The following is a 27,062-nucleotide window of genomic DNA, read 5'->3' as shown; positions in this document are numbered from 1 at the left end:
GGAAATATGTTAACATTTGCTCTTCATTATGGGAAGATAAATATGCTCCATTACAGGGATGACCCATTGGAGCTGATCTAAGCTCATGTCACCTTTGAGTTCCTTTAAGAATTATCTGTCTTGCTGCCATCTGAAGAATTTCCGTTTGGATACATAGATAACGTGTAGTCAGGAATGAGAATATCAAGAAGTGATATTATTGCAATCAGGAATAAAAGTTTTCTGTAAGTTCATTTCAAAGAACGACACTCAAATGCCCAGGGCATCATATGGCTTGTATTGCAGCCAACATATTGCTCTTCCTCTGATAAGTGCTTAATACCCATTGCAGGAGCAAATAAGGGAAGAATAAATGTTTCTTGGATGGAGGTAATGTGAAATCTTTGGAAAAATATGTATTTTGTTATCTGAAGGATTTAGGTTGAAGATCTGACTCCATCCATTATTAGCTACATGACCTTGGGCTGGTCATGTAAAGTCTTAGATCCTCAGATTCCTTATCTGTAAAAATGAGAAAAATAACACATTTGGAGAATGGCTATAAAATTTAGAAGTAATGCATATATAGTGACACACAGAGTAGAACCATATAAGTAATAATAACAAATATAAGTAATAATATATAAATAAGTATACTTATTGATGTTATAAATAAATAATATAAAAGTCTGGGAATCATGAAAATGGGGGAAACACTTAAAAAAATCTTCCTCTTGTGGATATATCCTGAACATAAACGTCAGTGAGAAAAGTCACCAATTGTGACTTAACAGAGATAAATTTAGAAAAATACTCCCAAATATATATTTTTGTAATGGAGGCTTCATACTTCTCCCGACGCTTTTGTCAGGTAAAGCTGATTTCCATAATAACCCAATTTTAAAGCATAAACAGTGATGCTTTGATCTTGGTAGGAGGCGTCCTCTGAGTTCTTGGACAATAGGCAGGTAAATACCTAAACAACAGCTGCCCCAGGAATCCAAATATTTCACATTTCATTCATCTTCTCATTAAGCCTCTCTGGATCAAACACTGTAGGCAAGCTTTTTTTTTTTTTCGCTTTTTTTTTTCTTTAACCCTGATCCAGTTAAATTACCTAGAGGCAAAAGCAAGCTTTAGTTTGTCACTATAAAGTCTAGTGCTGGGAGTGAGATGGAGTAGAAAGATAATCACATTCTCTTTAGGAGGGCTTGAATTTTATCCATTTATTTTCTTTCATGGTGGGATGAAAATTATTCAAGAATGCCCTCCACAATTTTTCTGTTTTTGCCCTTCAGTCTCCAGACCCAGCACCCTCCCTGCACTGGCTCTGCTTTGCTCCAAGTTCTCCTGACTGTCTTTGTACCCAGAGCCACGGGTGGGCCAGCTTCTTCTCCGCCTTCTCTTCCCAGCAGAGTCAGGGCCCAAACTGGGACCTCTGTGAGTGGAAGAAAAGCGAGGCTCTAACTGAACGTAGAATATGGTACCTTCAGAAAGGGGGCAGCGAGCACAGTTGCAGTAATGGGATATGAGAGTTACATGACCACTGCACATTTACACATAGGGATGGGTGTATGTAGGAGCATGTACACGCATGCTTGAATACATACACACACCCACACAATGTCAAACACAGCCTCAGATGACCTCAATTTCTGTAAAGTTATATAATTACTTGTTGTGGTCTGGTCAAACCGTTTATATCATACTTTCTTGGGCCATCAACATCAGTAAAATACTACCAATAGCCAACTTGTTCATCATGTGCCTTGGATATGTGCTAAGCACTTTACATTTATTCTTACAATTACTCCTCTCACTTAGCCTTTAAGGGAGGTACTATTACTATCAACATCTTACAGAAAAGAGAGGCTTACGGAGCTTCAGTAACCTATACAGTGTGAGTGGAGGCAAAGCAGGAGAGCCCAGACTTCAACCCAGATAGTCTGACTGGGTTACATGCCGTTGTATCCCCCTGTAGCTATGTCCCCACCAGCCCTAGTAAAAGGAAAGAGGAATGGTGACCGATGAGATGCGCAAACCACGCTGACGGCAGGCCTGCACTGCCCTCAGCTAAATTTCTTTTGCACAGCAACGGAAGCACAGGAAGACAATTAGATTTGGCTGGCTATTCTTTCTGCTTCTGTTCTCCCTGCCCCCTCCTAGTTCATCCTGAACATGGTCACTGATTGATCATTTTACATCTTGTTTAAAAACCTCTTTGGAAAAAATGCAAAACAAGTTAATAATTTCTTCCATCATTAAATTCTTCTGTAACATACCTTCGTGGTATTACTGGAAATTCAGTGAGATTACGTTTGTTCTTCCAGAAAGCAGGAATATGACAGTAAGGCTTAGATATTAAGATTTTGTATCCTAATACCATTTATTTTTATTTTTATTGTTAAAAACTGAATCAATAGAAAGTATATCAGTAATATGAACTTTTGGTCCTCTTGGGTATTCCTTTTCATCTGAAATTTGTAATTTTGCATGATTTTATCCACATAAAATTATCCTTGAACCCTCAATGTATCAGCTTTCCCCCACTGATAGAATGGAAACAAACATTTTAAATGATGGTCCAGGATTTAAAAAAAGGGACAGTGTACTTGTAAGGTTATGCTTACTTACCAGTGAAGAATTCCTGAAATGCTGTAGACCTCATTTTATTAGTTCCATGAAATGTATTTCCCTACATGAAATGTATTTAACTATTCTTTAGTTTTTTATTTCACTTTGTTTTCTAAGATGTTTAACTTATTTGTTGTTAAAGCTGCTTTTATCCTTTCAGGTGCTACTTCTCACTGAGAAGGCCCTTCAAAAGTCCAGCTAAAATGTTCTACTCTAGTCTTCCCAGAGGACTGCCTTCTTTTTTGAAAGTTGACTGTCTTGTGCTTCTATAGGGCCTATGTTATAACTAGGTGCTTGTCAGCTTAAAGTTAAGGGGACTGAAGGCATATCACCACACGTACACTCTGTAGAAAGAACACCTTGCTATAATATAGTTACCAGTTCTGGAGAGCTAAGAATGAAACCGAATTTTTCATTTTATAGAAAAGTAGGCCACCAATATATTAAATTTCCTTGTCCACTCCAGCTGACAAGCTGAGCTAATGGTATCACTCAGATTCAATTCCTTGAATATTTGTTCTTGTAAATTTACAATCTACATGCAACATTAACTGAATCTGGGTAGCTACTGTGATTGTTTCAAATGTACACATATGTTATTTACTCCAAAACAATATTACAGATAATCAATTTTTTATAAAATGATAATGAAATATTACATTTTTGTGCCATGTTTTAAGCTTTTATGGTACAACTTACTGTATTGTTAATATTTTCTGAAGTAACCATATGTAAATTTCTCATGTTCTTGATAACTGATGTAGCAGCATTTGAGAAAGGATCTTTTATACATATCTAATATAATAAAGACAACATAATTTTTGGTTTAATTTGCATAGAGCAAGGTAAATGAATTGCCTTATACTACCAATTAAGTATATACAACAAGCATATTTATCAAAAATAAACTTTTAAAAATAAACACTAAATCTCCTTCTTCAGCTTTTTCCCTCTCCCCCAAATCTGCATCAGTTCAGAATAAAAGTTCAATACGTCATTTAGGGTTATTGGTAAACAGGCGGCCACCTATCCTTCCAGTCCCTTTCCCTCTACTTCTATCTATAAATCCTACTCTACAACCCAGCTGGATTCCTTCCTTTTCTCCGGGATGGTCACTGTGTTTCTTCTCATTAGGCATCTGTTATGTTTCTTCCTTTTCTCTCACCCAGATCAACCCTTTCCATCTTTTGAGATTCCGTTAAAATCCCATCCCCCTCCCTGAAGTGATGAAGACTTTTTCCCCAAAAGTCAACTCATACTACCAGACAGTAGAATGGTAGTGACCAGGGGCTGAGGGCTGGGGGAAAGGAGGAGACACTGATTAAAGGGTACAACCTTTCAGTGACAAGGTGCATAAGTTCTGGAGGCCTAATGTACAGCATGGTGACTACAGTTAATAATAATGTAATGAATATCTGAAATCTGCCAAGAGATTAGATCTCAAGTGTTCTCACCACACACACACACACACACACACACACACACACACACACTGGTAACTATGGAAGGTGACTGATATGTTAATTTGTGGTAATCATTTCTCAATGTATACATATATCAAAACATTACTTTGTATACCTTAAGTATACATAATTTTTATTTGTCAAAAATAAATAAAAATTTGATAAGTAATTTTTCCCTCTATCTGATATAGACAACATCAAATATATTCACAACGCAGTTGAGACTTATTGGACATGTCGTTGACCAGGCAATGAAATATATGTAGTCTCACGGAAGGCATAAAGGAGTAAGCCAAAAAGTCATAGTAGGAAATCAGGCCATCTTTGCCCTCCTTTAACCCCTAAAGCCATCAATAACCATCATCTCTCATACTCTCTGCTGAGCCAGGACACCTCTTAGAGTTATTAAGACAGGACTCCACTAACAGTCAGAGCGGGTCCAGGGAATGCAGCAGTAAAATCAGTATCTGGAAACTTCGGTTCTGCTTCTGGCTGCATCCCCAAAAGTTGCATTAACAGAAGAGTCTATGTGAAATGAGATCATGTAGATAATGAAAATAGTTTTTGAACTTAGATATTATAAATATGCTATATAATACTGTCTCAAACTATTGTTTCAGCCTTCTAGTGAGCTAGAGCCAGTGGTGTGCTGGTTTAACAACTAGTCCTCCAGGAGAAAAAAAGCAAACAACTACTTTTGATCCCCAGCATTTGTGAATTTCCTTGGTGCAAAAACTCCCACCCAGCAGACTGCAAGCTACTAATGGGACATCACTAAGCACAGACTCGGGAAGAGATGCTCAGTAACACACTGGCTTATAGTGTTATTGCCATAGAGATACAACAGATGTAAAGAACCCCGAGAGCGTAGATAACAGTAGTATAAGTTACTGAAATAACTAGGAAGTGATGAATTTGGAATAGCTATTATTTTCATTTTAAATACATATTTCTTATTTAATAATGGCTATCTTTAACAACTGGCCTACAAAATTCCTGAGGCTGAGACTTTAACAACTGGCTTTCATGAGCAGGTGCCAGCCAGCTGTGGCACACCACTGTAGCTTCCATACTTTCTTCTCCAAATATTTTAGTACAAGAGCCACATTTGACTGAGTCGCATGTTCCCGTGTTCGCACGATAAAATGTAATTACTACTTTTTAAATGAACTGTGGTGTACTTAAAAAGAAAAGACTGATTGCTTGAGAAATTTAAAACATATATTTATTCAAAATTCATGTACTGAGTACTCACAATTTGCCAGATACTCTGCTAAGCTAAGAGGAAGAAAAACATCAGATGGAATAATACTAATCATCAAATCTTCCGAGGCAAATGATAAACAAATCGGGCCATTTCTCTGTGAGCTCCTTTTAGGTTGTCTGCCCTTGCTTGTAACTAATCCGAGGAATGGCCGGCCGAGAAGCTCTCATCTGTGTTCACTCACTCACCTTGCTTAGCTTTAAGAGAAGTTACTGTTTCCATTTACAGTCCCATTCTGTTCAACTCCCGCCTGGTCTTCACTGTGGGATTCCCTTGCTCCTGCCACTGCTCAGTACAGGGGACCTTAACACAACCAGCCCCTCCCCCCGGGCAAACTTCACTGGCACTGCCAGGCCTTGGGTGCCAAGCACCCCGCTGCTAAAACAGCCCGCGGCCAGGAGGCCACACACTCACTCGGTCCTGTAACTTCCACAGCCTCCCTGGGAGGCAGGAACTGTTCTTACCCCCATTTTATGAGTGAAGAAACAGAGGGTTTGAGATGTTCGTTATCTTGCCCAGGGTAAGAAACGGAGCTGGCAAAGCTCTCATTTTTCCCCATTACTCTCCTTTCCTGCTTCTTCCTTCCTATAACACACGGCTATCTCAGTACAACTTCTTAAGCACGGCAGGCTGGAGGATCTTTTTAAAACAAGGGAGAAGAGGTAGATGGCATATTATATTTAAACCTGTTTTTCCAATAAATGTTGCCTTAACAGTTTTTATTTGTCTTCTCATTTAAACATAACAGAAGGCTGAATAGTAGTGATGCCTTAGAGTTTGAGGGCAAGTAACCACAGGACTTGAAATTCCCTTAAAGAGGTGGGTTACAACCCACAGTTGGGCATGTTAACTGTGAACTCAATGGAAAGTCAACCCTAACAAGATCATCTTCTTTTCACTCTTTATTTTATGTAAATATTCATATTACAGAAGCAAACCATAATTACTATTTACTCCTTGATGCAGGAATCATACTACCTACCACACATCCAGCACAGAGTATAGGAAGGATGTTTCTCTGGGATTTCAGGCTCAAGTTAAAAGATTACAGGTCCACTGTTATAGAGCCGGGCAGATGCTGCTAAGAGTTTTGACGTGAGAAAGCAGATTCCCTTTCCAAGGGCCTGCTTAAAACAAAAGATGAGATGTTTAAGAATAAAAGAGAGGGGAAAGAACATAAGGTCTTTTCAGTAGCCCATCGTTTGGAAATATATGCCTAGCAGAATCATATCCACCATGAAACAAACTCTTTTGAAATAATACACGGGAAAGTTTCATAAAGAAAGCCATAAAACCCAAATCACACCATCTTGGCCCACAATGGCATTCTGATAATACTAAAAGGATTTTCAGCTTCTTAAGGGATGCACCGCAAAGAATCGCCGAGACAGCAAAAATAATGTGACAAGGAAATTTTCAGAAAAAAATAAGAAAATAAGAACTACAGCTAACATACCAGTTGTGGTATAATTCTCTGACTGAAGCTTTTTATGAGAGAATCCTAGAAACTTACTAAAGAGAAGGTTTGCCCTTCACCAGATTTTTATGCAACGTGGCTATTTACATGGTAGGCCAACATCCAGGTATTGAGAGAAATGTAATGTGACCACAAAAGTAAGTATGAATGAAGAGTCAGGCCCCAACCCATCCACGCCAAGAGTGTGCTGAAGGTCATCAGCCTTCTAGGCAAGGCGTTATGCTCAAGCCACAAAAAACCCTGTATAAGCCACAACTGGAGACATGTTCGAAGGAGGAACTTTGGTTAATTTCTGTCCATTCTGTATTCTAAAGGGCAGGAGGCTTTATATTATGGACTCAAGCAAAGATAAAGTAGGTATGGTTAGAAATGTAGAAGTGGTTTTATGTTTCCAATAGAAATCAATGATAGAGAAAAAAATGTCAAGTATATTTAGAAATGTATAATAAAAATAAAATCAATTTTCATCCTCGAAATATTCTTCCCTTTCATGGGACAAAATGGTCCTTTTCATTTTTTCCCCAAAATAAATAGAGCCTCTGTGAATTTTGCAGACATTTCCATGCAATTTTCTGTGATTTTTTTTTCTGAGTAAGGATATGGTTGTTTAGGCCAGTAAAGTTAATAATAATAATAATAATAATAATAATAATAATAATAATAATAAATGTAGCTGGTGGAGAATATTCTAGCATTTAATTCTCATCACCTCTCTACAAAACAGTAGAGAAAATATTGCTATTATAATTTACATTAAGGAAACTAAGTCTTACAAAGATCAATTTCCTTACTTAAAATATAGTTATGGTAATTAGTAGTGACTATGATTAGAAACTCAGACCTTTCATCTCCAGCTATTCTCTGCCATTGAAATAATACATGAGAGTTCATTGTTTTTACTTGAATTTTTGAGAGAGAGAGAGGGATCAACTTGTTGACCCACTTATTCCCGTGTTCATTGGTTGATTCTTGTACGTGCCCTGACCGGGGATTGAACCCGCAACCTAGGCATATCGGGATGACGCTCTAACCAACTGAGCCACCCGGCCAGGGCAGGAGGGTTTATTCTTGACCTGTAGGCACTTTGGTAATGCATTTTGGTAAAGTAGGCAGAATTACATTAACTGGGATGTCTATTTTTCCACATTATTCAAAAATAGGGTGGCAAGATGAGATGGACTGGAGGAGGATTACCAAAGCCTTTTCTTTCAGGGTCTGAATCAAAAATGACACATCTGGGATTTTATGTAATTATCTCCTTCCCATGATAAGTAATTTGCATATTGAAGATTATAATGTGCATAATCCTAATTTGTGATAAATTTAACCTGGGGGAAAATTATATACTAAGGATTGGGAATCACTTAAAAGCCCGACAAGAGAATAATGCTTCAATGAGCGTAAAAATGCTGTGTAGTCACTGTTACCAGCATATATGCAAGGAATTTCTATGCCATTACAGTGCCAAAAATACAATGTAAATAACAAAAAACTACATATACATTATGATCCCAATTTTGATTAAAAAATACTGCATAGCTGTGTATGTATGTGAGCATATAATTGGAAGAAAATATAATTGAATCCACAATATATTAGTAGCATGGATTTTTTTTCTCTATCATGGGACATGGTTGATTTTTAGATCATTAAGGAAACTACCCTATCATGGTGGCTATTCTATGAATTGAACAACTGAATTTGATTCCCAAACCCATCGCTTATGTGCTCCCACAGGCACCCTTTGTCTTTGCTGTTGCACAGGTAAAATGGGAATAATATTAGTATCTACCTCTTGGGTTGCTGCCCAAATTAAAACGGATAAATATAAGTAAACAACCAACAACACAGTCACTGTACACAGTAATCCCTCAAATATGGCAGCTGCTAATTGCATTTTCTTCTCTTATACTTTTCTGAATTAAATTTTCTAAAAGAATTTGTTTCCTAATCAGAAAATAAAAACAAAAATATAAAGCTCTCTAGCCCTGGCTGGTGTGGCTCAGTGGTGAGAGTGTTGGCCCTTGCACCCAAGGGTTGCAGGGTGGATTCCCAGCCAAGGGCCTGGACCTAGGTTGTAGGTTCTACCCAGGGCCCTGGCTGGAATGTGTGCGGGAGGCAACCAATCCATGTGTCTCTCTCACATTTAAGCTTCTGTCTCTTTCTCTCTCCCTCCCCTTCCATTCTCTTTAAAAATCAATGGAAAAAATATCCTCTGGTGAGGCTTAACAACAATGAAAAACAAAAGCTTTATAAAAATATACTGAAACTAACTATGATAAATTTGCAACCAGTGACTTGGTGGGGGAGTGGGAAGGGTGAAAAGACAAATGGCTGCTAGTTATCTCATTTTAATCTATTTTAATACTAACAATAATTTGGTAAGATAAGGTATTCGTTCCCCCTGGTCTAGATCCTGGCTGAGCTTTTCATCGTTAGTAAGGGTCAAGAAATGGGATTCCAACCAAGTCTTGCATTTCCAAAACCCAGGTGTGTTCCAAAGTCACTATTTTTCTTACCTCACCCCCCTGAAAGGAGTGTTCCCTGTCTCAGTATCTGTACCTTCCAACGTAACTGAGAGAGAAAAATAAACATCAGAAACAATTACTGAAAGAGTAAAGCCTGCATAATGGGAATTCAGAAAAGGTCAAAGTGCAGTGGGGTAGTCAGAACAGGGAGGAGATGGAAATTGTGTTAGACCCCGAGGGATCAATATTAATAATATAGGTTAAAGGGATAGGCCCGTAAAGGCATTTGACTAAAAAGGCAATAAAGTGGCAGCATTTCCTGCCCTTCAGGTCTTCATGGGTTATTTTTTTTTTTTTAATGAGTGGAAAAAAATTTTAAATGTTTCTACAGTTTTACCACTACATTTTCTTTCTTGTGTAGCCACACTTCTAGAGACTTTTATTATGGCATTAAAATATTTCCCAGGCATTATCGCCATTTCTACCCAATGACAAAATTTTAAAGGGGGTGGGTAGTGGAGTCAATATCCAGATAGAGGAGTAAGGAACATCTGAAAACGCAGCTCAGGGACTTCCCAGCCCCACAAATATGAACAGCACCTCACAGTGTATAAAGCTTGCACAGAAATCCCAACAGGATTCTCCTCCCAAAGTAAATAAATAATTTTCTGTCCCATCATTGCATAAAATCCCTTATTGGAGTACGTGGCTCAGAGTTACTGCCATTGCACTGACAGCTCTTTGCAGCTGAGGCATTGTTTAATTATAATAGGGAATGCAATTTAGTACAACCGAGGGAAATGTCAATGGATAATAAATGTAGATTTTAATAGGCATCCATTGTAGATTTTGAAGTCTTGATTCTTTGCTCACTGATCTTAACAGGGTGTGAACCTGCTGGAGACATATTTGAAGGAAAAGTGGTCTGGACTAACCTTTAGAGGACCTCTAAGGTCTCTTTGATACTAATATTTTATAGTAATAACTACCATTTCCCAAGTATCTTTTAGGTTTGAGTTTCTGTTTATTTGTTCAACAGCCGATTGTCAGGGACCTATTCTTTGCGAGGCAAGGGGGATATAATGGTGAATAAAACAAACACTCCCTGCCCCTGGGTGGCTCGCAGTCTGGTAGGGGAACAATCAAATGATATCTGCGCTAAGCGCCAGAAGGAAGGAGGCCTCTAAGACAGTTGAAGAACACATAGAAAGAATTTGGCCCCCTCAGCAAGATCAAGGATGGTTTTCACAAGGAAGTGATGATGGAGCTAAAATGTCATGAAGGAATAGGCATTAAATAGGTAACATAGTGTAAGGGAACATGGCAAGAACAAGGGTTCCAGGCTTCCAAGAAGGCCAGCCTAGCTGATGCAGAGGAAGGAAGGAGCCAGATCATGCCAGATATTTTATAATAATCCATGACCACAAATTCTCACTCAGATTGGAAGAAGATTAATCCACTTCTGGAGCCTAGATTCTCAACCAGTTCTCCCAATGATTCACAGTCTTGCACTGACACATTGGCCCGTAGATGTTCTCTCCAGATGACGCATTAAGGACAACTTTATTTTCTGGTTCTAGGTTCTAACTTGCTGCCCCACAGCAAAGAATACCTCTCCCTCCACAGGGAAGAACTCTGCTGTTCTCTACCAGGCAAGAAGTATGACTACTTCACCTACCAAATTTGGATCTTTGTTTCAGATAACATTTGCTTACCAGTTTTCTAAGCAAAGTTCATCAGTATTCAGGGTTCCCTTGGAAGACTATGATGACATGACATTTTTTTCAGGAAATAAAATAAAGTTATATTGTCTCACTCACATAAAAATTCTTGTTTATTAAACAACAGTAGCAACATTGGTTTTTAGTTATATACCAGGCATTCTGCTATAGCATGTTACAAATATTATCTCATGGCAACCCAAGAAAGCAGCCCAGTGAAGTAGAAATGTATTATTATTCCCTTTTTACAAATGAGGAAATTGAGGTTTACTGAGTTTAAGGGACTTGCCTTAGGTCCCACAGTTCAAAAATGACAGAGTTGAAGTTTGAGTCTAAGAGACTTGTCTGACTCAAGCCATTTTTTAAGCTTAATGTTTCAAAAATTTGACTTCTAAAAAGAAATTAGTGTTTTAAGAGAATTAGTGAAATAATGAAAATCCCTTAAAAAGTTGCATGCCAGTATGCACTGTAATTCAACAATTCTGTTAAATGAGTAAGAATTTGTCCTAAAAAGATTTCTGTATCTTTGACCCCAATTATGGATGCTTTAGGAGATAAGTGTGACTTCCTAAATTAAGATGTCAACCTTAAGATGTAGGATGGTTCATTGCCCAAAGATGAAGGATACATATATGTTGTGGCAGTGTGTGGGGGGTGAGGGGTGGAAGGAGACAGAGTGAGAAAGGGTTAAAGAAATATTCTACCTTGGTCATCTTTCAAAAACTACATGTTGGTTTTCAAAGTTCATATGGTAAGCCGGCGGGAGTGTGGGGGAGACCACACTGCTAAGACATGTCCAGAGAATGAGATGCTGACGTCTCTGCAGTCCTGTATTTCGTCTTTTCTAAAGAAGAAAGGTTTCCCTTCACAGTGCATTTATGTCTAAATTCTAAAATCTCTCACATGAGCCTCTCATATCAACCTTGTCAAGTCTCACTTGTTGAAATGAGTGGGATTTGAAAACTTCTGAGTGTGCTATTACATTTTCCATTTATGTTCAGGGAATATGGCTGCATGAAAGTGAGGCCAAGAGTTGTGGAGAGCGGGGGGAGTCTGAGGCAGAGACAGCCCTAAATGAGTGGAACCAAAGAGATTGAGTGTTTCAGATGGCGGAGGATGGCAGTCTCCACAGAGGATAAGGCAAGGAGTTGGGGAGAAAATTTTTTATTACACATTTTTCTTTTATTGCCCTAATTAATTAAACGACTTGTTACATCAAATGTTAGAATTTAAATAAAAGAAGCCAACACTCTTTGCTTCCAAACTTGTATCATACAAGTTAAAAGTGATCTATTTATACCTCATTGAAATAATAAAAAAATATATATTTTTTAAATTTTTTTTAAGATAGAAAGATTTTCTTTATTAATGACCCCAACTGTATTTCTTTAGACCCAGGAGTTTTGAACTCAAACACTTAGGAGAAAACAAGTTTCAGATTGCATTATCCTGCAACTCATTACCAGAGACGCAATGCAAAGCAAAACTGCTCAGGAGGAAGGTGGAAGGGAAGGGGAGGGAGGGAAGATAAAGAACAAAAAGCAGGTGGACCAAGTGGATTTCTCTTTTTTTCACCCCCTTTTTTTTTTTGATTCTTGGAAACTATGAAGTCCTTGCAAGTACAGCTCATTTCTGCAGATTATTTTCCAAACTTGTACAAAATGGGACCAAAGTGGAGAATCCCTCAGGAACATGAAGAGGTGCAACGTAAAGAGTTGCGATTATCCAGCAGCCAGCGTTCGGCCTCCAGGCGCCAGCGCTTGTCTCCCGCTGCCCAAGAGCAGCTGGACGAGCCGCCTTCCCGGGGCCCGTTCGCCTTTCTCTCTGCCCGTCACCTGGGAGTGCACCTTGGGGACGCGGGGCGTTGCTGCCCGCATCCGTCTGCGAGCAAGGCCTTCGCCCCCCTGATGTGGGAGCAGGTGGTCCAGGAACGCGTGGGCCGGGCGGCCTTGTCTTCAGCACTGGCGCTGGTGTGGCAAGGGCACAGAACGAAGGCGATACAGCCGGTGCTGTCCCCCACCACAGCCCCGGTGTCTTTCGGCCTCAGAGGAGGCTCCCTGCGGCTAAAGGGGACGCATGGGGCTGTGGGGCTGGCTCTGCGTCCTTCTGTGAACCCCTGCACGAACACCTTTCCAACGACCCCATTGTCCTCATGCTTAAACACTGTGCTGAAGGCTACTGTGACTCTGTCCCTTGTAGACTCAACGGTCTCAGCATCCGAACAATGGTTAACTGTCCCGTTTTCTCCTGCCTTGCCCTCTTCTCGGAACTGAAAGCATTTCTCAAAGACAGAGGCAAAACGCTTTCACTTCAGCATGGCAGCCTAAGGCACGATGGGACCCTGAGATGCAGGCAGATTTTCAAGCCAGAGAGCAAAGAGACGTTGGATCCTGATTCTGGATTTACCAAGAAACTCCCATGCACTCTCCGTAGGAACTCAGCAGCACCGTGTGTGCGAAATTCCTTGTAGAATTTTAAAGAAACACTGACCATCACTTTTGCTTTGTCTCCATCAGGATTTGAAATATGATAGGGGATCCCATCAAAATCTGCAAATGCTACTTCTACTGCTTCTAGTTTGTTTACTGTGGCTGTGTTCTTGAACTTGAGCCCAAATGTCTCCTCATGAGCAGCTGGCCCCAGAAGCCAGAACCCGCCTGCAGTGGCCTCTGCAGACAGGCCTAGTCCCAGCCCAACCCTGGCTCCAGCCCTCTTTTTTTCTTTTTCAGAACTTAGCAAGAGACAAAGAGGTATCATGAAAAATTTAATACTTTTATTGATTTCTTTACTTCAGAATATAAATTTACTATTTGTGTCAGATTTGAGAAAGCATAACTCTAAACCTAACCTTGATTATATTTTTATTTTAACCAAAACTCTATATAATAGAGAGTGCTGGGCAAGAGAATGACCAGATGTTTTTTAGTGGAGGCAGGAATCATTTATTGATGGTAGAATATTCACATGACTGCTGAATTCTACTTCTAGAATTCTTAGTATTTTTCTTCCTATCACTACGAGTAAACATCTTTTAAGTTTCCCAACAAGTTTAGATGATTTTCAAAACTTTTAATTTGGTGAAGATGCTTCTTAAATAAACAGCAAATTTCTTTTTCATTGATCGAGACCAAATATTTTCGTTTAGTAGCCAGTAGAAGGAGCTGTTGGCATTTGATTTGACATAACTCGACCTGGAAGTTCCCTTCTTAATTAATTCAATGTTTGAAATCAAACCACCGTTTAAATGTAATGATATTAATATGCAAAGATAGACGCGTAAACGTGGAGATTTTCCATTCCCATTAAACTTTCTACACAACCACAGATTTCTGGTTCTTCTGTGGGCCTCTTTTAGAGAGCTTATGTTATAGAAATGTTGGCTGCTATAAATTAAAGCTGCTCAAAACTGAGTTCATGCACCTAGGCAGTGATTCAACATTTCTAAGACGGGCTGTAAGTCAAGAAAGAAAGCAGTTTCTTCCTCCTGTTTTTAAAGAAAGAAAGAAAGAAAAGAAAGAAAGAAAAGCCAAAAAAAAAAAGGATATTTGACTTAGAATAATACTTGAAGTTTTCAAAGAAAAATTATATATGCTAGGTTTATAATAGATTGAAGTATCTTTAATCTGGAGGAAAGAAATATCTGTAGTTAAGATTTTGGGTATATTTGATGCTACCCTTGTGATAAAACATAGTATGTTGATTTTTCTTATATTCCCCCCACCCCAAATTCATTATTATAGCTGTGGGTTTTTAAGAACTTGTTTCACAATCTAGTATTTAAAAGGTATTTTTCCTCTTTGTACTTTACTTTTAGTCAAAAGGGATTACTATGGAATGATTTCCAAAAGCCTCACTAAGTATTATCTTTATCTCAACAGACACCAATGTGCAATGCGCACTCGAACAGCAGTTGCAATAAGCTGCAAATACCAGGACAGAGAGTGGGGGGAAGTGACGACTGGGACAGAACCACTTCTCCAACAGTCCCTGCAAACCCATTTATCTACTCTCTAGGTCAGAGAGGTGGGAGGAGATTGAGGAGTTACAAATAATCATTCTGATCATCTGAAATTTTTCTCCTAAGATGCATATAAAAATAAACTATTACACAGTTAAGCCAATGATATTAAAGACATGAAATCTCACCAAACTTGAAGTGGAAAGTTACTTGACAAGATAAAGCAGAAAGCAGTGTTCTCTCTCGCTGGGCATTGACAAACGGTCATCAGACACCCTGACCCGATCACTGCCATGGATTTCAGATGTCTTCCTTCAGGGACACGGAAAGCATTATAGAAGTAGAGAGATACAGGGTTGTGTTCCTGCGTACATAAAGAAAGGCTGCTTTCTTAAGACAGTGTGCCACATTGCAATTTGCAAACAACTTCCCATGTTCACAAAACATCAAATGGAACTTTTGGTAAAGAAAATAAAAAAGTGCTTTTTATCTGAATGTGGACAGCTTCGTGTGTTACTTCCAAGTAGTGTGTATCTCCTCAAATGACTACGCTCTTCCGTGTGTCCGTTTTGGTCTATGTTTTGTATTGATTTCTGGGCCTTCCAATCCACATTAAGGTTGCTGCTCTTTCTGAAAGGAGTTGTTAGAGGGAAAAATAAACCATTCACGCAGGTGGAGCTGGAAGACATGGAACAAAGGTGCTGCATTGCTTCTTGAGTGGTTTAAGTAGCTGGAACAAAAAAACCCCAGCACTAGTAAACATATTTTAGGCGAAATTTTGTTCCATGTGAAGCATTAATTTTAATAGAGACTTTATATATAAGCTCTTGTTTGAATAATAATGTAAAATTAAATTTAAATTGTAAATAACGTCCAGATACTAGTTGTTTCCTGGCTCAAATACTTTAGCACATATGGTGCTAGCATAAGCTTGTGCCTGTCTGCCTACTCTGGGTAATTTTGCATGCAAATAGTTTTAGTGCCTATGTTGAGGTGCTAAAACGTGTTTAGTACACTTGAAAATATTTGCATTGCAAAAGGAGAGCGAATCTCCTGAGGAAAATCAAATTGATATTTTGTATTAAGGAGACCACTCTGGGCACTGCCTGGTATTCTTCTATGCAGAATTCTGTTTACAGTGCAACTAGAATTTTTAATTGACCTTTGGAAAAGAAGGTCTGGCCACAACCTTGCCAGGTTTATTAACCATTGGACCATCTTCTGGCAGCATCCACCACATTAATCAGCAGGAGAGAGAAAGCTAAGGGAAGAATCTACTTGCTTTGGCTGGACCGTAGCTTTTCATGCCTTAATTTGGTGGATTGGTAGGATAAATATGTTAATTATAATTAAAAGTTTCAGCTGGAATGTGCCTAACTAATTAGCTAACTAACTAACCAACTAACTCAGGAAAGGCTTCAGCACAGGCAAGCAGGAGTGGATGCTGGGTGTGAGGCCGCACACACGCTCCCATTTGCCTCGCTCCCATCTGCTGCATTTACGGGAACCAGTTCGTTAAGAGTCTGAACTGAATCCAAATAAAATGCATTTCTGATGCAAGACCGATGACTGGTGCCATTCTACGCTGCATTATGTCAAATTAGAGTTCACTTGGGAAAGAGGTTACAGAGACCTTACGTAAATGTCGCACGCATAGAACACAGAGTGCATAAGAGTTCTGCACAGATTCAGCATCCGATTTCTATAAACAAATCAACCTCCCTGATTTGGGCCCTATTTACCAAGGTCAATGAAAATGTTAGATTGCCTAATAAAGTAATAAATACAATCCAAGAGGTGTGCTAGTAAGAGGTTGGTGGAACTTGTAACCAACCTTTCATGTTTGTAGAGAATTTTCTTTTATTACATTGATTAATGCAGGTGTAGTATGTTCTTACAAAATGAAAGTGAGTTCAGTGCCTGTAAGATAAACAGATGATTCGAGGTCTACAAGAGGAGTTCAAATTGTGGGACTTCTCTGGGCAGCCCCCCCTTCAGGGAACTGCTGCCAGATGGAATTCTAATACCGCCCATTGTTGTGCGGTGGCTCCATTGCTTCCAGCCCGAGCGCCACGCATGGCATTGCCTACTATAGATGCTTATATTGCTGAAGCTCTGGGGTTTGATCCAGATTTTCTCCCCATCTTTTACCCTTCCACACCTAATATTTTATTCTTTCATCCCCACCACTTCTCGCTGTGTGCAAGGTGCAGTATTTTGTGTCAACAAATAGCCATAGACAGGTAGTAGGCAAGAGCCAAAAGGAACTCATTAAGCATACAAACCAGTGAGGAGGGGTTGACTTACTGTGTTAGTGAAACTCCTGTTTGCAATCTATTTCCTTTAAAACAATCTTTAAAAAAAAATAGCCTCTGTTGTCTGTGGGATCCTGGCACATCAATCAATTCATTAAGTAAATAAATAAGGCAATCACTAAACAATAAATCATTTTTAATTTCACACATGCCCAAACCTTTCGATACAAGTTACAAGAAAGGTTTAGATCTGGAGGATACAGCCTCTGTTCCAATAATCTTGCGCACAAGATAAAGAGCTATTCTAAACTGTGGTGCATCGCTCATTCGACCCCAGTATCGTGGCGCTTCTTTGCACCACTTTGATGGTGGTGCATGTATGAAGCATGGCATGGGAGCTGTTTGTGTGTGTGCGGGTGGGGGTGGGGAGGGTCATGCTGTTAGGGGGAAGCCTACCACACATTTCTGCCATCACAGACGGTGGGCAAACAGCTGTCTCCACAGCTGAGGCCACTGGAACTGCTTGAGCTGCTCCAGTAACTCGAGAGCACACGGCTGGTCCCTGGATGGCACAGAGCACTATGCCTGCAGCAAAGTGCCCAGGCTTTCCTGGGGCTGAGCAGGCGGAGACTTTGCCACCAGACACAATATGCATCTGAAATAGGGTCTCATGAATAATTCATCATTGGTGTTCTACGAAACAAAGAAATGATATGTTTGCTGGTAGATAACTGTGTTGTGGCATTTGTAAATCTTTCTGAATTTGGAGATGTTCATGTTTCATGTTGGTAGAGGAATATGTTTGTTTTTTATTTCCCTAAAACAAAAAGGTGGGAGTTCAGTGCAATAATCTTACAGCGAAAGTCTTCCATGAAACACTGGATGGGTTATACTCATTTGGCTCATGATTTAAGAATTTTTAAAAATCTCATTCAGTGAAGGGGAATGTTAGAATGGTTTTATGGCAATCAAATACAGCAGGATACCCAGTTCTCAAGGAGATTATTTTATCCCTTGGTAGGCAACGAGCCCACTTTTGCTAATGCAAGTTTCATTAGCGTGGACTAGAAAACAGTGGTGCCTCCAGCGTCACAGTAGAGCATCAGGAGGGACAATTCTTCACTTTCACTAAAATATTAGTAAAAATGATACTTTGGTGCTTTTGAGCCCCAAATTGTTTTAGTGACAGTTAAATACCCACTAATTTAACACTAGTTAAATTGGCAATAAAATGACCCCCAACCGAGTTGAGCCACCATCTTGCATCTGCACAATAGTTCTGGACCTAATGCCAGTGATCTGTAAAGCCACTGGGCAGAGTTTATGCATTTGCATAATGAATATTTCTAGTGTTGCATAAACTAGCTAGCTACTCAAACTTATCATAATTAGTATTTATAATTAGGATCTGTGTATTCATTTCATTTATTCTTTAATATCTGTGTACTCATTTCCCTGGAAAAAAAAAAAAAGAAATCGATTTAATAGTTCTTCATTATCTTTGAAATGACAACCTGGCAAAACAAATCATGGTGATGTTCTCTGTCATCTCTCCAATAATTATCTCAAATCTGTCTTCTGTTATTCACTCATGCTTTCTCCATAACATTGTTGGGTTTTGTTGTTTTTTCCCCCAGTATCTCCTTGTAGTCTCCCTGGCTTTCAGGTTGCTCAGGAATTATTGTGTATCCACAAACCTCACACAATCTGATATGTTTGGCAGGGAAAGTCAGAAAGAAGGCACGTTGATTTTGCTGGAAGAAAAAAACAAGCAAAAACAAAATATGGATCTGCCAGTTACATTCTGGAGTGAAAATAAAGTTCCCTCTTGCTTTCAGGTAAGCAATTTGGCAGTTGGGGTGTGAATTGGTAGGTAGTGGGACTTCCAATAAAGAGAAGAGTAGTGAATGCTGTGAGAGGTGTGTTTCTTGGTCCTGTTTTTGTTTCCTTAAGCTCCAGTAATGTAGCAGACAGTAGATTATATATATATATGCTCCTTTTCTTTACCTTGGCTGTGTAGGATTAAGATTATAAATAAAATTAAGGCGTTACTTAAATTGCTGCATATCTTTTGAAAAGATAATTAGATTTCCAGTGGAGATAAGAATACCCCGGGGGCAGTGAGATAATCATTGGGAATAGAGGTGATGGCCTGAAGATGGAAAAACACAAACAAAGCCTAACAGGCCTGAGGCAGAGGTGACAGGAAGGGAAATTTCCCGCACTTTCCGTCCCTGCTTCTGTCCTCTCCGCCACTTCCTGCGTAATCTGCCTGAACGCTCCTTCAGGCCCAGGCAGCTACTGACAGAGCCGGATTGCTGTGACTTTCTGGAACATCACCACTTGGACTTCCAACATTTTGTTCCCAACAGGCAAAAGAATTTTTCATGGGAATAGCAAGTAAATTGATAGCTCTAATTTTGCATATTATTCCACTTAAAAATCCAACAACTATCAGAAGAGGTAAATAAAAGGCATTTAAGTATGTGTCCTCGGTAATGAAAATATAATTAAAAGGAAGAAATACCAGAAAGTCAAGCAACAACTTATGAAACAGATTTAAGGTTTAAAAAAACCCAGGTTCTTTGGGTCAGAGACATTTGGATTTTAATCCTGTCTCTGATACGTTTGTGCTGTAAAAGGCATTTCCACTACCTGAATGTATTTCCTCATTTATAAAATGAGGGTAAAGACACATGCCTCGTAGAATTTTTTTAAAAATCACAATTAGTGATCTAATGTAAGTAAAGCATGTACAGTAGTTTGTAAGCCTCTAAGCACCTCTGAATCACCAGGAGAGCATGGGAAGCTACTGATGCCCCATTCCACCTCCGTCCAATTAAATCCCAACCTCCGGAGGCCCGGCCTTGCCGGTGCAGCCTGAAAGCTCCCCAGGGATTCCAGTGTGCAGCCAAGGACTGGAACAACTGGTGGAAAAGCCTGAAACTGAAGAAACTCTCAGTAAATATTATCGAACTCTTCTTGTCTGTGTTAGGAGTATGCCTAATCTAGACACAGGTTTTTATTACGGAACAGAATCCTCAAGGCCAGTGAATCCGCATTCATGCTTTGGAAATAACGCAGCTGAAGCCAGGAGCATGAGTGAAGGGCCCACAATCGCACAGTGGATGGCAGGGCTGGGAGCCCAGTATTCACTTTATAATTCTGAAGCTGTCCTCCCAACATGGCTTTGAAGTGGGGAAGTGCGGTCTCTGGTAAGTCTAAGTCTTATCTTCTCTTTTCTTCTTTCTTCTCTCAACAGTATTTTGTGGCAGTGAGGATATAAATAGTGGTAGAAACAAGGGATTATGCCCTCAACTATTGTCCTCATTGGCTTGGCCTGGCAGAATTCATTTACAGGAATTCCTGAGCAGAAAGACTGAACCCTTGAAATGCTTCCACGTGAAGGACACACGCACGTGTCATTTGGCTTCTGATACGCGGTGTCATAACGCTGCTCCACCTCACTGAGCACTTCCTGCGTGATTGATATGGAAACTCTGAGCAATTTACACAACACAGTTATGAGCCATCCTACAGGTGTATTTAATTTTTAATTACTCTTAAAAATGTTTTTAATAATTAGTAGCAATAACCACTAATTGGCATGTAAGCCATTCTTGCACCAGCAGGCAAGTAAACTGTAGGTTTACTTCTGCACACCCACACCCAATCAACTGAAAATTGCTTCAAAGCTTATCTTATAATTACTGTGCTTAATGCTGTTTGCATTGTTTGGAAGCTTTTGTAATTAATTGATTTTTTTTACCTCTGAACCTGTACATGGAACAGTAAAGATCAGTCCTTTGCTCGGTAACATCTTACTTACATTGAATTGTTTAGACACACATAAGGGGAAAAATAATGGATTTTGTTTTTACCTGCCAAATGTATTTCCTTTGTTTACACATTGGATAGATCCCACTAAGCATTTGAAACTGCTCTAGCTACTCACTTGTCTTCTTGTTTTCTCAATGCTGTTACACTATGTTACAACTGCAGTTTCCTTCAGCCTTTCAGCCTCTATGTACCTTTGCACCTTCCACATTATTGATTTTGCAAATATTTCTTGGTAAAGGGCATTTAATTTGAGAATGTCTCTATTAAAGTATAGGCCTACACGATTAAAGGTGCATAGTTTGTACCTTGAGGGTCAATAACTGATACAGATTTGTGCCAGTAATTGTGCTGATGATCTGAATGTGGCAGCCACAGTTAACTGCTTAAAAAACAATGACACAAACTGAGAGTACTGGTATGCTAAACCAACTTCAGAAATAAGTGACGAATCTGCCAATGTTTTCACAGCAGTAAATGGCAAATAAAATTTTATGATGAGCGAGACCAAAGATAAAAAGTTGACTTTATAATTCTAGGCCATTACATATTGGTCATGAACTGATACTGGATGAACATGTGGATATGGATATTCCTTCTTTTATTTATTCACTCACACATTGAATTGTTATTGGGAATATGTTGTGCCTGGCACTATGCTAGACAATGGAGATACAAAAAGAATAAAACATTGTGGGAAAGTATTCTTGAGAGTCAGAAAAAAAAACTCAGCTTGAAAATCTTGGTTCCATAACGAAATAACAGGAAGACTTTCAGAAATTTATTTGATCTCTCAAAACCTTATTTTTGTCACCTGAAAGTAGGGTCAGTGAAACTTGCCTTGAAGGCTCATTGGGAAGATTAATAAAATATAATATGTGAAGCACTGTGCACTTTTCTGTTTTGCAGCCTTCACTTGATGCGTGTATACTATAATTCTAATTAGACCAAAGAACTTAAGTCCAGTGAAGGAATGATATCTCCATTACCTATGGGATCCTTTGATTGCAGGCAACAGAAGCAAATTCTGGCTCCCTAGGCAGGAGTGACATTTATTGGAAAGCTATTGGGATACTCACAGGATCAACTAGAATGCTAGAGAATTAGGCTTGAAAATAAAGAACTGGTGTACCTAAGGTGTGCTGAACATCTCGTCTCGTTGGGCACTGCCAGTGAACAAATGCATCCCAAATCTTTCCTGCTTTCTTTTGTTTTTGTTCTCAAGATTCAAAGTTTTAAGAGAAGGGAAGAGAGGGAGAGGGAGAATGAAGCTAACAGAGATTAAGTTTAGTCATGTGCCTATGCCTTAGGAGAAGAAGTGGGGCAACTTGATTTATAGGTGCACTGAGACTATGTACCACTGGGGAGAAGTGACCCACCAGTGGAAGTCGGAACACTACTACAAAAAAAAAAAAATCAACACAAAATATGTAACAAAATCTGATCACTATTATAAGTAGGATTGGCTTCATGGAGATGTGATTTGTTCAATTACAAAGGGCCCACACTTAGCAGCCCCCACACTTAGTTTAATGCTCTGTGCCACCATTTTTATATAGATAATGAAATAGAATGGGAGCCCAGAAATAAATCTTTGCTTATATGATCAAGTAATCTATGACAAAGGAGGCAAGGATATATGACAAGACAAAGACAGTTTCTTCAATAAGTGGTGTTAAGAAAACTGGACAGAGATCTATGCAAAAAAATGAAATTGGATCACTTTCTTACACCATATAAAAAAATAAACTCAAAATGGATTAAAGTCTTAAATGTAAGACCTGAAACCATAGAACTAGAAGAAATCCCAGGCAATAAACTCTTTGGCATCCACTGGTCTTAGCATTATCTTTTTGGATATGTCTCCCCAGGCAAGGGCAACAAAAGCAAAAATAAACAAATAGAACTACAGCAACCTAAGAAGTTTTTGCACAGGGAAGGAAACCATCAACAAACAAAAAAACCTACTAAATGGTAGAAGATATTTGCAAATGATACATCTGATAAGTGGTTAATATCCAAAGTAAATAAGGAACTCCTACAACTTAAGACACACACAAAATCCAATTAAAAAATGGGCAGAGGATCTGAATAGAAAATTCACCTAAGATGACATACAGATAACCAATAGACATGCAAAGAAGCTTAACACTACTAACCATGAGGGAAATGTAGACCAAAACCAAACTGAGATATCACCTCATACCTGTCAGAATGGCTATCATACAGACATCAACAAATAACAAAGGCTGGTGAGTAAGTGGAGGAAAGGGAATACTACTGCACTGCCGGTGGGATTGTAAAATGGAAATCCTCAAGAAATTAAAAATAGAGCTGCCATGTGACCCAGCAATTCCACTTCCAGGTATTTATCCAAATAAAATAAAAACACTAATTCAAAAATATATATGTACCCCTATGTTCATTACAATGATTATGTACAATAGCCAAGATATGGAAGCAACCTAAGTATCCATCAATATAGATGAATGGATAAAATATATATATATATTCTTTATATGTATATTTATAAACACATACACACACACAGAGAATGAAATTTTACTCAGAAGAACAACAACAACAAAAAGAAAATAATAAATCTTGCCATTAGCAACAACATGGTTGGACCTAGGGGGTATTACGTTAACTGAAATAAGCCAGTCAGAGAAAGACAAATATTTCATGATTTCACTTATTGGTGGAACCTAAAAAATACAAATGAATAAACAAAACAAAACAAATGAATAAACAAAACAAAACCGGAACAGATTCATAGATGTAGAGAACGAGCTCATGGTTGCCAAAGGGGAAGGAGGTGAAGGAACGCTGGGTGGGTAAAATTTAAAAAAAGAAAAAGAAGTGAATGTGAAAGATAAAAAAGTAAAATGGTAAACCTTGAAGATAAACTTGGAGACTATATTCATGGCCTTAAAATACACAAGCATTCTTAAAGAGGTTACAAAAGAGACTAACCATGAAGAAAAACTGGGTTGCATTAAAGCTAAGAACTCCCATTCATCGGACGATACCATTAAGAGTAAAACAAAAACAAAAACACACGGAGTGGGAGGAGATATTTGTACGACATATATCTGACAAAGAACTCATATCCAATATATGGAAATCAGTAAGAAAAGGCCCAATACCAAAATAGGCAAGAAATTTTAATAGGGCCTTCAAAAAACAGGATATCCAAATAGACAATAACCATATGACAAGTTGTTTAACCTCATTTAGCAATCAGTGAAATTAAAAAACAAGAGTGGTAAAGCAAAGAAATTATGATTACGGATTAGAGAAAAGAACTCCCTGGCACCCTGTGTGTGTGGCAGGACAGAGCAGCGGAGACCTGCGAGAGCTATGGGGAGAACCCCACCGTAGTCAAATACGTCAGGGTGCCTCCAGGCCGCTGGAAACCTGCCGCTTAACCAGCATCGAGGACTTCCTTCAACGAGCCTCCTCCTGAAGTCGCTGGACGCAAGAGCTGTCCCAGTACAGCCCCTATCTTCTTGGCACCAAGCTCGAATGTGAATGGCAGGGCTTTGAGGGCGATGGTGGCGAGAATAAGCAGAGCAGTTTAGCTTTGCTTTCCATGTGTTATTTAAGAATTGGTGCAACTCCACTTTTCAGTGTTCCCTGATACCAAGACTTTTTCCATTCTCTTATCAAGTATTTTTTATAGCATCTCGGGCTTCTAGCCCAACGCTTTTCCAAGGCACGAATTTCCCGAACGTGACTGACAAATGCCCCTTCAGCCTTTGCTGGAGTACCTCCAGCCCATTTCAGCTTTGGAAAGATTTAATTGTCAGAAAGTTCTTCCTTTTATGGAGCTGAACTTGGACTCTCTGTAACATTCAGCAACAGGTGTTTTGGAACCACTCCCATTAAGCCTGACTCCTCTTCCCCATGCAAATGCAAAATATATTCTCTAATTACAGTGAACATTTTCCTTCCCCTTGGGGCCCATTCCAGTGGGAAAAAAGCTATGATTTCCTTTAAAGAAGCTCCTCTTAGCTCCTTGAGAAGTATGTACATGCATAGGGTGGAGCCTGAGAGGACCTGCATATTAGCCGAAAGGAAATCTGCTGTATTTCCACGACAGTGCGGGCCTGACAGTTTCTCCTGCATGTTCCTTTTCCCTCTTGAGCTTCATATTCTCCATGAGTAACAAATTCCTCTGTTCCCTCCATCGTTTGAAATGCATAAGGCTCACATTCAGCTGAATCCATCACGTGAGACACAGAGCCCGTCGCAAACACACTTGTGCCAGGAAGGACAGCCCAGACATTTGCCATCTGTGTCTCAGCTTTCTCCAGTTCTGTTCTTGGGTTGCTTGTCTAGGGACACAGCCACAACACGCTATTTCCCACTCCTCCGGCAACTGGGAAGAGTAGCACATTGCACAACACTAGGTTTTCAAGGAAGGCCTTATTTTACAAGATTTTCCCTAAATTTTAGCTAGATTTTTTTCAACGTGCTAGATAGAGTAGCATGCATTCAGATGGGTGTGCTGCAATCAACCTATTCCATAATAATAACAAGATCATCTTCATGATGGCAATTTGTTTTGTTTCATAGGGAAATCAACTCGATGCCTAAAGGCTCTTTTCATAAACATAAGCATTCATTGAATTAAAGAGGCTTAGAATTGTATATACTTGCTTATTTTCAGAGTTATATTAATGAAGGGCCTCTTCCACAACCAAGAACGGAGTCTTGTACATCACTTCTCCTCTTTAATTGTGTGGCAATATGCTGCCTCTTAATACTATAAATGCAACCATCACATTATGCTCCCTTATCCCTTAATACCGGTTCCAGCAATACAGTAAGAGAGCTCGAATACTATCCTCTTGATCTTCTCTGTCTCACACCCTACACCCTAATTGCCATTGTATAATTTTTTTTCCACTTGATTATCTGCTCCCTGGCTAAAATAGAACTATACAATCTAATCCTGAAGAGCTTGACTGGAATTGGGATGACATCGGCAAAGACACAGAAAATCAGAGAACATAAAGTAGAAATTACAAAACAGCAGCTAGACTACAGAGCACCTACTATGAGCCAGACCTTCTAAAGGTAATGATACATAGGTTTTCTTTAATCTTCACAGTCCTGTGAGGCAGAAGTAGTTATTCACATTTTAAAGATAAAGAAACTGGGGCTGAAAACTTTTCAATAGCTCTCCCCTATCCATGCTGCTCTTCAGTGATGGAGCTAAGATTCAAAGCTATTTGACCTAACTTCCAAAGTTCATGTTGCAAGTGAACAGAAAATCCTGGGCTTGAAACATCTGGCAATAAGCAATCCAGACTCGGCCAAAAGACTCTTCAATATACTATCTTAATGATATCACGAGATACAGTGTGCATGTATACCTCACAGTATCTCCAATACTCTGGAACTCCTTGTGTTAAATATTGAGCTTCTAAGAAATTGTCATAGTAACAATATTTTGGTAACAAGGATCCTGCTTCAAGACATTCCAGATTGGATGTCAAGGGCATTTAAATATAAAGCTATAGTTGATAGCAACAGAGAACCATAATTTTTGTTAATGCTGCTTAATACCATTGGCATTTGTTTTTGTTGTGTTTTTTGCAGCAAAGATTAAAAAAGCATGAAAATATATTAAGATATATTTTAGACACATACATTTATAGCTCTACTTTTCTCATAGAAGAAATATGGAGCTGTACATATTCAGTGTCAATCCCCCTTCAACTCCATTTACTATTTCAAAATTCAGCCACGGTATCAAATCACATTAGGCTTCCCTTTCCTTTCTGCTGAATGGATATGTACTTGTCTGTCTGGTTTAATTAATGAAATGTTAGTCCTCGAAAGTTGGCAATGCAGAGAAAACAAAAGCCTAGACAGGATGAGTAGACCAGGCAGCTGCCACTCAGGTCTAGAAAGACTGTCCCCTCCCTAAAGGAATCACTTGCTCCTTGGCCAACTGTGATGGGCTAGACTTGGTTTGAGTAATTAGACTAGCAG

At 39.1% G+C, this 27,062-nt stretch overlaps 1 long non-coding RNA gene and 1 pseudogene across 1 annotated transcript in view; both read right to left on the bottom strand.

The window, feature by feature from the left end:
- LOC148091798 (uncharacterized) overlaps positions 1–27,062 on the bottom strand; it is a 146,261-nt gene that overhangs the window by 71,555 nt on the left and 47,644 nt on the right. The gene's annotated exons all lie outside the window — the stretch shown is intronic.
- Positions 12,838–19,595, bottom strand: LOC107538358 (actin-related protein 2/3 complex subunit 2 pseudogene; annotated as a pseudogene).

The sequence above is a fragment of the Miniopterus natalensis genome, chromosome 12, assembly GCF_054644295.1.
Source record: "Miniopterus natalensis isolate mMinNat1 chromosome 12, mMinNat1.hap1, whole genome shotgun sequence".
In the NCBI taxonomy this organism is placed as follows: domain Eukaryota; kingdom Metazoa; phylum Chordata; class Mammalia; order Chiroptera; family Miniopteridae; genus Miniopterus; species Miniopterus natalensis.
The sequence above is the reverse complement of the archived record's forward strand: the minus strand, read 5'-3'. Positions and strand labels throughout refer to the sequence as shown.